Below are 15,187 nucleotides of genomic sequence, written 5' to 3'. Positions count from 1 at the left end.
AAATGTGGTGACATATAGTTGATCCATCTTGTAATCTAGTTTTTGGTGACAATCAGTCAATGCATCTGGTGTCCTTGTTACTGATGACATATTGTTGATCCATCTTGTAATCTAGTTTTTGGTGACAATCAGTCAATGCATCTGGTGTCCTTGTTACTGGTGACATATTGTTGATCCATCTTGTAATCTAGTTTTTGGTGACAATCAGTCAATGCATCTGGTGTCCTTGTTACTGGTGACATATTGTTGATCCATCTTGTAATCTAGTTTTTGGTGACAATCAGTCAATGCATCTGGTGTCCTTGTTACTGGTGACATATTGTTGATCCATCTTGTAATCTAGTTTTTGGTGACAATCAGTCAATGCATCTTGTGTCCTTGTTACTGGTGACACTCAATGAATGCATCTTGTATTCTAGTTGTTTGCCCTTCGAGCCAATAAATAGAGCAGAACTGTCCTTCATTTGTCGAGTATTAGGGTTATTGCTCACAAGTAGTGAACGTTTAGTAGTGGCTGACACTCAGTATGAACATGCTGTGTGGAGCAACTGTAACTGCTTTGGTGGAAATGCGCCCCAGGTTGTGGCCGTTTGTTTGCTGTTGCCTTTATGACGCCGCTGTGAAGAAGGTCTGTGAATAATCAAAGCAGAAAACGTAAAAAGTTAAGTGACGTTTTTCATCAAAATAGCTAATGTGTGCTCTTTTGCTGCCCTTGTATTGGCTCGAACCCAAATTACACCGCCACTCTAGATCAAGTTCTAGAGACCTACTATCATACTAGGTATGGAATAAATGACGACTTCAATGAACACCGGGTGTTAGACGAGTATTCTAAAAGCAAATTGGCCAATATAGGACATATTAAGAAACAACCCAGTAAATTCGCCATTGTTGTCAAACCTTGTAATTTACCTGGAAATCTGAAGTTTACTGGCAGTATGCCGCAATAAATCATGAAGGATAGTTACAAAAATACATCGCCATAGAGGATGGTGTATATGTGAGTGGGCGTATGAGGTGTGATGCACGTGGGCGTCTCTGATTAATCACCACACACGCTACTCACATGGGCCTTTCTACTGTCTGTCATCTTTACCAATGGCTTCCTAACATTAACAGAGTCCACCTCCGAGGTCTCGGTCTGGGAGACGACATCGTGGACCGCTTGTTGTTTCATTGCCAGAGGTATAAAATATAACTATATACGTAGGACTATAAATCATGACATTGTAACAGGAGGTCAAGGACGCACTTTAACATTGCGTCTCAGACGTTTCGCATCTTTCATACTGTTATTATATACACGAAATAGTTATATATAAAGTATATTATTACACAAACACATAAGTAAATCTTGCAGAATAATGGTAATTGATATACTCCGCCTGGAATACAAACATGAACAAAGGGAAAAGAATTATGCATTAGGTATGCGATGCCAGCTTGAGTGCTTCGTGTTGCATGACTGCCAGGTATAAACCATATGCTACATGTACACAGGGTCGACGTGACTGAAGTTTCGGACGTTTTGAAGCGGCAGGGTGGCCCAGTGGTTCACGTGTTCAGCCGTCATACTGACGACCCCCTTAACACACATGGGTGCAGTTTGTGAAGTCAGTTGGCAGCGTTTCACTCTATGATGTGAGCTAAATATTGGTAAAACGGCGTCAGAACTCTTCTACGATCTAAGACTTATGGTAGCAAGGGGATTAATCTGAAAATGCCATATACCCTCAAAGACCATAGGCGTGGTTCTGTTTATCTCTATCTCTCTCTCTCTCTCTCTCTCTCTCTCTCTCTCTCTCTGTGTGTGTGTGTGTGTGTGTGTGTTCATATTGGTGGGAAAATCCATTGCCTTCTACGCCTCAGGGACTATGTTGGAATATTGTAAAACTCCCTGTCACTCCACACAACGCTAAACTGAGAGGTCATGGACAGTACGTAAGCCTACGAAATATGACAACTCAATATGCTAAAACGGCATAAAACTAAACTCATTCACTCTTTTTTCAGCCACTTGCCTTCCTTCCAAATGCAGGGGTGGGTGGGGGGTGACCCGGATTCGATTCCTAACATGGGCACAAGATGTGGAATCCATTTCTGGTGTCAGGTATTGCTGACATATTGCTGAAAGCTGCTTTAAACCATACTCACCCACTCACTGCAAAAACAGGATATGTCCATGTGGTCAAGACCCGAGAAGATCTGGGTTAGAAGTAATCTACACTTACCAATGCTTGTCGTAAGAAGCGACTAACGGGATCGGGTTGTCAGGCCCGCTGACTTGTCATCGTAGATCTATGCTTACGCTGTTGATCACTGGATTGTCTGGTCCAGACTCTAATATTTACAGACCGCCGCCATATAAGTGGAATAACGGCCAAGCCAAACCAAGCCAAACCAGTTAGCCAACCATCACATTGCCAATGTGCTAACCAACCAACCAACCAACCAACCACTCAAAATTAGCTGGAATGTGGCTGAGTGCGGCGTTAAACAACAGTCAGATCAAACCATATGGCCAACCACAACATTAACAACGTGCTAAAAGGGTCGTTCCTACAATTTGTATATGAATCAAACAATGCGATCACTATTAAACAAAACATCACAGAGTCACTTTATTATGGTAATGTTTCATCATTGATTCGCTCTCACAAGTTGATGTAATATTGAAATACACTCGAGAATGCGCCCTTTGATTAAACCTCGGCCTATTCATCATAAAACTGTACTAAAACTAGCAAAACAAGTCATGCAATAATTGATTTTTATGGGAAATTCTGAGTGAAGTGTTGTCGGTCATCAAAGCCTAAACTGCCTCCATGTCTATTGCCTCCACTCATCTGATCGGGCATTCCAACTAATGCATCACGCGCCTGCGCGATCATAACGGTCATGTGACCTACGTCGTCACTGCACGTTCTTCACGTGCTGGCACGAAAGGCAGCTGACACTTTTCAACATCTATATTGCGTGCGTTGTTTGATTTCACGTCAAGTTCAGTTTTAGATCATCGATCCGGATGATTAAAACTATCTAGAATATTTTAAATCCATATACAAGCCTTGGAAAGGGAGTTCATGTAGGTGCCGATGGTACGAACAGCGTGCAATCTATATAAGCTGACGAGATTAAAAATATAGATTGGAACCAGTGCACCTTACCTCTAAAGAAAACTGTTGCACTATTTTGACATATCAATAACGAACACATAGGGGATAAATTGCACTAGCCAACTCATGTTCTAATAACACTACTTCACCGAGTCAACATTTATAAACTTTGTCCAGGGCCATCGGGTTAAAAGTTCACAGCGAATGAGTGAGTTTAGTTTTACGCTGCACTCAGCAATATTCCAGCTATATGGCGACGGTCTGTAAATAATCGAGTCTGGACCAGACAATCCAGTGATCAACAACATGAGCATCGATCTGAGCATTTGGGAACCGATGACGCGTGTCAACCAAGTCAGCGAGCCTGACCACCCGATCCCGTTAGTCGCCTCTTACAACAAGCATAGTCGCCTGTTATGGCAAGCATGGGTTGCAGAAGGCCTATTTTATCCTGGGACCTTCACGGTCCGCCTGTTATGGCAAGCATGGGTTGCTGAAGGCCTGTTCTACCCCGGGTAGACCTTCACGGTCCGCCTGTTATGGCAAGCATGGGTTGCTGAAGGCCTGTTCTACCCCGGGTAGACCTTCACGGGTTCACAGCGAATGGATGAGTGAGTATGGTTTTACTCTGTTTTTAGCAATATTTCAACAATATCACGGCTGGGGACACAATTGGGCTTCACACATTGTACCCATGTGGGGAATCGAACCCGGGTCTTCAGCGTGATACTCCTAGGCCAAATGTAGAGATATCATGAAAATCAGGTAATATGATACACCCAGCCTTATCACCCATACTGCATATCTTGACCATGTTGAACACTAGTGCTTGTCACCACACATTAGACAATGTGATCAATTCTCAAGCAGTTTGTATATGAACATGTGGACACTGTTTCAACAGTGGACTGAACCCAGCTAGTTTTTAGTAATCTGATACTTCCTGTTGCTAGTTCCACATCAACAAGAATTTTTGGCGGGTGGGAGGTGTCATACTAATTACTGAATAACACGTTTACTGCTGCTGAGAGATCCTAAAAGATAGGGACTTTTCTAGCATTTGGCCTAGGACTAGTGACAAACGGACGCGTTCACGGGCAGTGGGGTAGCCTAGTGATTAAAGCTTTCTCTTGTCACGCCGAAGAGACCCGGGTTCGATTCCACATATGGATATAATGTGTGGGACTTTTTCTGATGTTACCCATTGTGAATTTGCTGGAATAATGCCAAAAACTAAACTCACTTACACACCCTCTAAATGCTCACATGTAACACATCTCTCTTTAAAAAGTATTCCCCAAAACACATCATTTACAATCAAACATGGATTCTCGGGGAGTGGTATGCTATTCATAACATTGTACTACATTAATTATTTCAAAAGGCTCAACTCCTGAAATTTTGAAAGCCGAAACAATGATCACACAGCAGTCAACAGTAAGTCAGGTGTTTGCTTCGGGTTAGTCAGAGAAAATCCTTCATTGTGATCTGCTGTGAAAGTATGATGAGAAACGTGAAACTAGAAGGTTCTGTTGCAGCTTACAGTGCAAGAGCAGTGCGGTGTCCGGGGAGTTGCAGCTGAAACAGGGCTGATGAATCGTGTGCACTGCGGGCTGTTATCGTAATTCCTGGTCAATGAGTTCCTGGTCAATGAGCCATTGTACATTTTATTGCTGACATTAACAGATTAGGTCCTCCACTTCTGAGGTGTATATGTTTGAACGGATCGTGTTGAGAGTGAGATATTTCCCACAATATTGATTGTATGCGCGGGATGTAAATTGTGGAAAGACATACACACATTACCAACACGGACATGTAGACATTAACAAACATCTCTCACGCCCCGACCCAACTCCTACAAAGAAACCTACCCTACAGACCTATCTTTCGACCGGAATCGCAGTCAAAGACAAGCATGGGCTGCTGAAGACCAATGTGATGTGTCGGAGTAGTACAGACAGACAGACAGACGGACACACACACACACACACACACACACACACACACACACACACACGCACGCACACACACACACACACGCACACACACACACACACGTTTAAGCACGCAAGGAAGGGTAGGTGAGTAGGCCAGTGGTTAATGCGTTCGTTCCTGAACCAGAAAGCGATGGTGTGTCCATTTCTGGTGTCCCCATACGTGATATTGCTGGAATATTGCTAAAAGCGGGGGCAAATATACTCACCAACTCACTCACCTATTCCTCCTCACCACCGGAAAACACGCCAGCAGTCAGACAAACAGACAATGGGACACCATTTATCAGTTAATACTGGGAAGTTACAGATAACTTGGGTTAGTGAGTGTCCTTTTACGCCGCACTCACCGCTAAGTGAACCAGATCAAGCAAACCAGTTTTCGGCGTATGGCGAGTCTGAAAGTGACGTCTGCTTGATAGACCTTTTAGTAGAGGTGCATGTCTGGAGGGTGTTCCTGCTGGTCTTGGGCGATGTGACATGAGAGACTTGAAAGTCAAAACAATTATGTCGAACTATATACCCCTATCTACACCATCGGCAACAGAAAATAGGAATACGGGTGGTGCCATATTACACAGTTAGCCGCTTATAAATAGCTTCGACGGAACAGATGCGAAAGATTCTACGTACACGAACTGATGCAACATCCGTTCAGAACTCTTGCTTCCTGTTTGACGGAGAACAAAGAGATACGTATATACTAACATTAGTGAAAACGGTAAATCTGGTCATACACACACCCCCCTATGTTCAGTGATTATTGATAAGACCATCAGTTGTTTTACAAATCGTTTGAAATCCATCCATGCCTATTGCTTGATACTGTGTAAGACATGTATTGAGCACCGCTTCTTTCGTCGGAGCATTTGTTCATGGTGGTGTCGGCTGAAACGATAGCATGCATGAAGTAATTTCATTAGAAAAAACGTAATGAAACGAGCGGCCGCCATCAAATTAGGTTCGTGTTCGGAATTTGGTTTGCGTGATTTGTAGGTTTTTCTAATCTCATCACACAACGGTCAAATATGACAACGTATTTCCAAGATGGGCGCGGTGCCCTCATTCGTATCCCATCTTAATTTATGTGTTCATGTCATGGGATGTTTATAAGAGGCACGTAAATATTTACTAGGGAGCTAGTTACTTATGTTCTGCTAGTTCTGGAGGATGGGATGGAGAGTGCTTTTGACGTTAGGGGAAAATGTTCAACCTTTTCATAAAATGTGTTCGAATTCCGGACTCCGTGTCAAGAGAAGTCCCTGATATTTGTTACAACAGGTTATCAGTCATCAGTATCATAGTGTTCATGACATGTATCTGTGTCGGTAACGAGTCAAAGTCAAAGTCAAGGTCACCTATTTTAATTCCGCTTATTCAGCATCAATTCTTGTGTTCACTACAACTCTATTGCTATAACGGCTTTTTTGTCAAAGTATTCGGGATTTATCTGGAAGCGAATACTGTTTATCCAGGGTATTTATTCACTATTATTGTAAAACGAGAGCCGGAATTACTTTAAAAAGCAATATGCCAGCAAAGTCGATTTTCAATTTTGCCCAAACTTCTGCCATTACGAAAGAAAAGAGCTTCAATAAACGCCGTGATGGCTCCGACCCGAAACCTCGCGAGAAATGACGAGAAGTTATTATTCCCTAATGACGTTGATGTTATTCTCGCTAATATTCATTAGCCTAGTGATAACACTGAATCGTTCCTTGTCAGCCTCCGATAACACCCCAATACATCAACTAGTCCTTATTTATTACGCAACGAGAAATTGTGATTGGCTTGTAATGCCGTACAATAGAGACGGATTATCACAGGCATTATGCTACGAGTGTATCAGCCAAACACAGGAAGGATGGCTGCTCAGTCGTCTTCAAGGTACAGAGAAAAGACCTTCCTGAGAAACCTGTGATCTCAGGTTCGAATCCATTTACGCCTTTATTATGTATCATGGTTTGTCCATGGGTATAGTTACAGTGGAAAACGTCTTAATATCCCCGGACTTGGGGCGTCCTCCTATATCAAGCTGACATGACGTCATGTAAACAGAATAATGGCCACCTTTCACGACGTCCCCGTCGTTTGACATCAACGCACCCGTCTGTTATCGGCTGTGTTTTTCGTTTGCTGACGACTATATTCTCTGTCTGATAACGTCTATTTTCCCTGTCTGTTGTCAGCATTATCTGTTCGTAAATGTCATTGCTGTCTGTCTGTTGACATCAATCTTTTCCGTTTGTTAATGTCTACGTTTCGTCTTTGCTAACTGTGGCACGTGTCTGTTGACAACATTATCCGTTCATTAGTGCCAGTACTGCCTGTCTGTTGACAACATTATCTGTTCGTTGGCATCAATGCTACCTGGCCGCTGACGCCAGTGCTACCTGTATTTTGATATGAACCTTTTCCCGCTGTTAACGTCTACGTTACACATTTGCTAACGTCTGTACTACCTGTCTGTTGACGAGTATGCTACCTGTCTGTTTACGAGTATGCTACCTGTCTATTACCGACGATGCTACCTGTTTGCTACCGACAATGCTACCTGTCTGTGGAGGTCAATGCTACCTGTCTGCTGACAACTACGCTACCCGTCTGTTGACGACAATGCTACCAGTCTGTTACCGACAATGCTACCTGTCTGTTGATGAATGAATGAATGAATGAGTGCTACCTGTCTGTTGACAGCTATGCTACCTGTCTGTTGACGACTGTCTTACCTGTCTGTTGACGTTAATGTTGCTTGTCTGTTGTCGTTCATGTTACCTGTTTGTTGACATCAAAGTTTTAAGTTTGTTAACGTCAATTTTACCTGTCTTTTGATCTTACCTATCTCAGAACACGTTTTCGTGGAAGTGAATGATTCGAGATACCAGCACTGTTAACTGCTGCTGTTTGGTACCGTGTCACGCTGAATACACATGACTATTATGGGTTCTTCAGGGACGATATAGAACAGCACTAGTCAAAACGTACACATGATACCTACATTTGCCCTACTCTGTGACGCCATTAGAATCTATACGATCTCTTTTGCTAACGTATTATTTCAAGATGGAGTCAGACAATGACATTAAGCCAGATCCATTTCATAAAATACAACGCGTGTTGTACATATCGTGCGGACAGAAAGGTTCATACTCACTGATTATCCTACGTTTCTCCATATCACTGTCACAGTGGATAGGTTGTTTCGAGGCAAAGCATAGATTTATCGATCGATTTGTCAGTACATCAAGATGGGTACTGTAAACGCACGATGCCTCCTGACGGTTTTGACCATTCTCCTTAATGGCCAACTGAATGACATGTCTTGTTAATTTGGTAGAAAACGACACAGACAATGAAATGCCATCAATTTGGTATGTCGTTTACAAAGCTAGCACTTTCGTTGGTATCCGCTTCGGAACAGGAAACTGTTTGACAAAGTGATCAAAGCGCGGCTATTTGGGTAACTCCCATACTTTAACATACATTTGCGACAATCGTAACGCGGCGATCATCGAAACACTCATACTTTAGTATAGAATTGCGACAGTCGTAGAGCTGCGATTATCGTAAATCCCTTACTTTACATAAAATTAGGACAGTCGTAGAGATGAGATTATCGCAACTCCCACACTTTAAACTGTTCTTAAAATGATGCTTCGAGGGAAACATAGTCTGTATTCATAAGTGTAATGCACCACACACGTGAGATCGTATGTTTCACGTGTTGGACATCTACACGATGCAGGTTAGTAAAAGTTAGAATCTTTCCCATGAAAATGATCTTCTGAACCAACAGTCGTTTCTCAAAACAGGTGCTCCGAGTACTTGCTTTTCACACATGTCAAACAAAGCATTTCATGCGAGTAGACATTGTGGAGAACCGGTCAATTAATAACGATTCCAACGGTGTCATGAAATTTTGATGACACAAGGTGTTCGCGAATAACTGAGTTTATTCTTCCCCACTGAAGGCATACGTTACAAACACACTCAAAGGCAAGTCAATTTTCCCCCGAATAAACGATGACATGCGCCTTAAGCCGAAATCCGGAACTGCATTGGGCATATTTTGACACTGATTACGCAAAGTTGGAAATGTCCATCTCATGTCCTATTATAGCTTTTTGAAAATCTCATTTTAATCTTCGCTGCTGTCGAGAAGTGTTCGTTATTGGTGGAAAAGGAAACCACTGCCTATAGTAAACAATACACTCCCCCCTGAGAATATTTTCAATAAAACATTGACTTACCAAGCGAAATATAGTTAAATATTTGCACAACAAACACATAAGTATCCATACTCTGGATCATTGGTTCAATAAAAAAGTGACTTACTAAACCAATAATAATTTAATCTCCTTGCTCCACAAACACAGGCGTCCGTCTCCATACTCTGTGTCATTGGTTCAATAAAACAGTGATTTACCAAGCCAAATATGGCTTAATCTTCTTGCACAACAAACACATGCGTCTCCATACTCTGTGTCATGGACTGATGGGTCGGTGACTCAGTGGGGTGGTACGGCAGTCACTGGTTCGATTCAACTGACAGGAAGTCTTCTCTTAACCCCGCTATTACTAGACAATAGGGTGTAAACCATATTCACCCACTCATAGACAGACATCTCACCTTTTATACTGTCCACCTTAATCAATCCCTTTAATTGACAAACTCCATATTTCATAGGCAAAGGGAGCTTATCCAATATCATATACTGGTATTCCCACTCTGACTAACGTTGTCAATCAGCTGACTGTGGCTTTAATTCCTTTCATCCGTACGACCCTGTCTGACAGGACTCCAGTATATCAAATAAAATTGACAAACTGGCAGATCAGCACAGAAAATATAAAGTCGTTATTATTCATATCTTGCTGCATGTCTGCTTCGTTTACAGAAACCCAGGCTGACGTGCATGTTATCTAATAAACACAGACTCTCCACAAGCGTCTGGTTCGCCCCGTACTGCCAGGAATGTCAATAACATTGGGGTGCCATTGAAAAAGAAGTGTATTGTCGATCGATTGAATCTAGATTTCATTTTAAATTTGCATAAGTAGCCATTGGGCAAGAGAATACAATGCTGAGCTGCAGTTCTCGGTATCACATACGTTGCCGTTCTATTCCAGTATTGATGAACTGTATAGCGACCTAGACTAAATGGTATGGGTCTTTGTTGGGGATTGTAGCTTTTGACTGAGTGTACTTTTACGCTTCAATTAGCAACATTCCAGCTCCGTTGGAGTAATCTGTAAATCATCGAGTCTAGACCAGACAATCCAGTGATTAACAACATGAGCATCGATCTACGCAACTGGGAACCGATGACATGTGTCAACTAAGCCAGACAGCCTGACCAATCGATCCCATTAGTCGCCTCTTATAACAAGCATGGGTTGAAAAAGATTAATTCTAACCTGGATCTCAACAGGTTTACTTGTGTTTGAACTCCAAAATAATATTTTAGTATTTCTTGTAACCGATGTAAACACTGGAGAACCAAGAACAATACAAACAGTGATTGAACTGCAGTCCTTGGTGACCCTGTGCGGTACGACACGCAGTGATGTAGAGTCATAAACGTCATTGTCAAACTGTTGTCGGCAGTAAGAAAATGAATGAAACACTTCGTCAAACTCACAACATAATCTCTACACAGCGTAATTAATAATCAGAAGTGATGTCTTATCTGATGTGATCATTTGCCTTCACTTACGAGTAATTTACTAACATGTACTAGGTTTACATGACATTGTTCATTATTGAAGAGGGCCACGAGGTGCATTCACTGACATGGCCTTTGGTTGAACTACATCCATATCTCTATTAAAGAGGTCCATTGTGTTAAGCCACGAGGTGCATTCACTGACATGGCCTTTGGTTGAACTACATTCATATCTCTATTAAAGAGGTCCATTGTGTTAAGCCACGAGGTGCATTCACTGACATGTTTTTTGGTTGAACTAGATTCACATTTCTATTAAAGAGGTCCATTGTGTTAAGCCACGAGGTACATTCCCAGAAGTGGCTCTTTTGTTGAGGTAGATTCATAAAAGTGATCCGTTGATTGAACTAGAGTCACATTTAATTGAAGTGTCCCTTTTGTTTAAATAGGTTCGAAGTGGTCCTTTGGTTTAACTACATTTTTGTAAACACTGCTAAATTCATTTGTTCTGTGATTCTATGTTAAGTCGCATAGTTTAGTTTCTGAATAAGCACTGGTTAAAGCACAGACTCTGCTCCTAGACCGTCGATTCCTGCACACGATGGCTTCAGTGTGTGAAGCTCGTCCTCCGTGAAGTTGCCGAAATTCTGCTAAAGGCGGTGTAAACTCACACTCATTCATTATAAAACGTGCAAAAGGGGCTTGAGAAAAAAGTCAATATTGTACTTGTTGCAGTGGTTAATCTTTCGGAATAGATCCCGTGGTTGTGAAAGTTAGAATAACAGCAGAATGTACATATATATTAATTAATCAGTGATGACACCAGGTGTTCTCAAACTCATCTGCTAGAGAAGCATCTAACATGAGGAATACGTTAGAAATGAATTTCTTCGACAACCTAAAGATTAATGTAAAAACTTGAACCCATTAACTCAAGGTTACTAAAACTATTTAAAATTCTTACACAATTGATAAGAGGTTATCGATATCAGAAGTGCATTCCCAGAGTTCCTAAGATTACAGCCTGAAGTGTTTACTTACATTGTACTGTCAAAGGTTAGTGATTTATCGCTTTTTGCTTACGCTGCAGTATATTGGCGATTAGAGGTAATGTATTATAAAATGTCATAACACTTGCATACACACAGTTATGTTTATAGATCGATTGTACTGTGAATTTACCAGCTTCATACTAACGCTAGTAGGTTATCAGATCAGAATTTCCCTACATTGGAACAATGCGTGAAACCCATATTGGAGTTATTACTGGAACATTGATAAGAGCGGCGTAAAACAAAACTCACTCACTCATGATATGTCATCATGTGTTACTATTCAACCACGAACCTAGTGTGATAAGAGCGAACATAAGTTTGCTAAGTAACAGAGTTTTCACAAAGTCAAACAATAGACAACTTAAGCTATTTTACAAAATTTGCAAATTGTTGTTAATTTATTTGTCTTAATCACAGCTCAGATACATCCTTTATGCTGGTATCTGTATAGGCCGGTTATCCATGTTAACACTTGTGGGCGTGATGGCATTTTAGCTGGCTGGTTGACGCTATCAAATGGTGTAATGGCTGTAACTGATAGCACTCCCTTGCCTCATCTGGTTGAAATTCTGCAGTCGGCATTTCCGTGCTTACCGTGATGCATTCACTCCATGCTGGGGTCGAGAGCTGACTCGAGAAGCGCTCGTATAATGTCTGCAGCTACACGACGATACTGTAGGTCTATACAGGCGGTTGCCATATTTTGTCGTTTCGTATCGCTCGTACTCCAGTTACTTCAGAACGATCCGTTTGCCAACTCATCCACATTACCCATATCCATAGACTCCCTCAGTTACAAACTCACTCACTGACGCTCTCGGGCATTCATTCTACCTCACAACCTTTTTATCAGTCTGCATACCCGTGAAGTCCGGGCTAAAATATTGGCCTTCAGCAACCCACACTTGTCGTAAGAAGCGTCTAATGGGATCGGGTGGTCAGGCTCGCTTGACACGTCATCGGATTCAAACTACGTAGGTTTATGCTCATGCTGTTGATCACTGGATTGTTTGGTCCAGACAGGATTTACAGACCCCGCCATATAGCTGGAATATTGTGGAGTGCACTCACTCACTCACTCACTCACTCACTCAGTCTACCAAAGTCCATCCACGAATTCAGTGATCTACACGCCCTCTCATTCTACTAACTATCCAGTAATTTAGCTAACTGTCCATTCACTTACTCAACTAACTACCCATGCATTTACACAATAAGCTATCCCCTTCTACTCAAAGAACTATCCATTCACCCACTCACTCACTCAGTCGCTGACTCACTTGTTTATAACAAATGGTAGATCGTATGTTGTACCACATTCTACATACATATAACAGTTCTTACTGAACGAGAAAATGTCACCACAAGTTAAAAACACTGAATTCGAATAACGAGCTGTTTCTTTCAGAACGTGACATTTTCGAATTTAATACATTCGGTGAAAATGCTACAGTGTGACATTCTATATCTATTAACATCATTTTCATGACAAAAATATATTTATCCAAATATATACGTAACTATTGAAATTTGCATTGTAAGACTATATTGCTATCGTAAAATTAACCGATAAGTAAAAACAATCTTGAACATAACACATACTCATAAAAACGTGCTACCCTGCCTAATCCCAAACTCTGGATGTCTCAGTGACATAGGTCATCTGAATATATGAAAAATGAACCAAAACCGCTAAACGGTTCCATCTGTCGAATTGTCCTTGTTGTTATCGACCTGCCCTTGTATCTAATCCCTGCGTCCCTGCGTGATGCGCTTATTCCGACAGATCTGAAATGGTGTCTTACTAGAACACCACACACATAGACAACCAAACCGCTTCTCTCAGCGCCAGAACCTAATTCACTTCGTGCTGAAACCAACCCGACCATATCCCATCAACCAAATGTCCACCACAAGCCTCGATCTCTGTAGTGATCCTGGTGAATGATGCAAGATTGGTAGCTGAGTAATGGATGGCGGCGGATGGATGGGAAAGTGGAGGACAGTCAGCTATACAGACTAACGCTTAGTCTCTGAATTTGTAATGTTGATCGTAACAAATAAACCAATTTAAGTTGAAAAGGGATCAGTGATTCCTGAACCTGAGGAAATCTAGACTTGCCTCATTTAGGGCTTTGGTATTGCATGGGGTGCTAGGCAGTAGGCAAAATAATGTGACTCAGGGACTGTGAGACAGACTATCAGCTATACAACAGAAGTACTGTCTGTTCATATGGCGTCGTCTACACTGGGTGTGAAGACGGGGACTTTGGACTTTGGGGTGGGGCAGTGGTGGTGGATAGTTCGTCACACAGACCCTGAGACAAATTTGTCCTGGAAAGTCCATACAAGTCTAGATTATGACGCATGTCTAGATTACAACAGTTTCTGAAAATGAAGAAAGTCGCTGGGCTCCTTTTTATCGTATTTTAAAAATCATAGGTTTTGATAAACTTTTGGCGGAAGTGTTTTTGTATGGTAATCCATTTCTCATTAACTATATGGCAAAACTGTTCAACATCATTTATGATTCAGGTGTTTTCCATTCGCAGTGGTCAGAAGGCATTACTATCCCGCTGCACAAAGTCGGATCTCGTGATTATCCAGATAACTACAGAGGCATGACGCTGTTGTCAGTCTTTAGCAAAGTATATATTGGCATTCTTAACAGCAGAATACTAGCTGGGCCAATGATGAATCGCTTATTTAGGAATCTCAGTCTGGGTTCAGAGCCGGATCTTTTTCGGCTGATAATCATTTTAGTTTGTGTGCCCTTGTGCAAAAATACTACTCCAAGAGGAAAGGTAAACCTTCTGCCGCCTTTGTTGAATTTAAAAAAGGCCTTCGACAGTGTTAACAGAGATACGTTGCTGTTACTTCTTCGCAGAATTGGTTTGAAGGGTAAGTTGTTTCGTAGCGTTATAAGTATGTATAACGTTTTTAAATCTTGTGTCAGGACAAATGAATGTTTTTGAATTTCCGAAGTGAATACGACAAGGCTGTGTTTTGCGCCCTGTACTATTCTCCTTGTTTATTAATGTGTTGGAGAATGAAATGATTAAGTCAAACAGTAGAGGTATCCAGTTGTATCCTGATAGCACTGAAGTTTTTTGTTTTCGCTACATTTTGCAGACGACGTTGTTCTTGTTGCAGATAGCGTAAATGGTCCGCAGAAACATCTTGATAGTCTCCAAAGTTATTGTGAATTGTGGGATTTCACGTTCAATATGTCTAAAACTAAAATAATGGGTTTTTTTAGAAAAGGTGAAAAATTATCACGTGTGGAAAAGTGGACCTACAGTGGGATTAATGTGGATGTAGTTCTAACTATATATAACTATTTGTGTTCAGTT

Source organism: Haliotis asinina, chromosome 5 (genome assembly GCF_037392515.1).
Source record: "Haliotis asinina isolate JCU_RB_2024 chromosome 5, JCU_Hal_asi_v2, whole genome shotgun sequence".
Taxonomy (NCBI): domain Eukaryota; kingdom Metazoa; phylum Mollusca; class Gastropoda; order Lepetellida; family Haliotidae; genus Haliotis; species Haliotis asinina.
The sequence above is the reverse complement of the archived record's forward strand: the minus strand, read 5'-3'. Positions refer to the sequence as shown.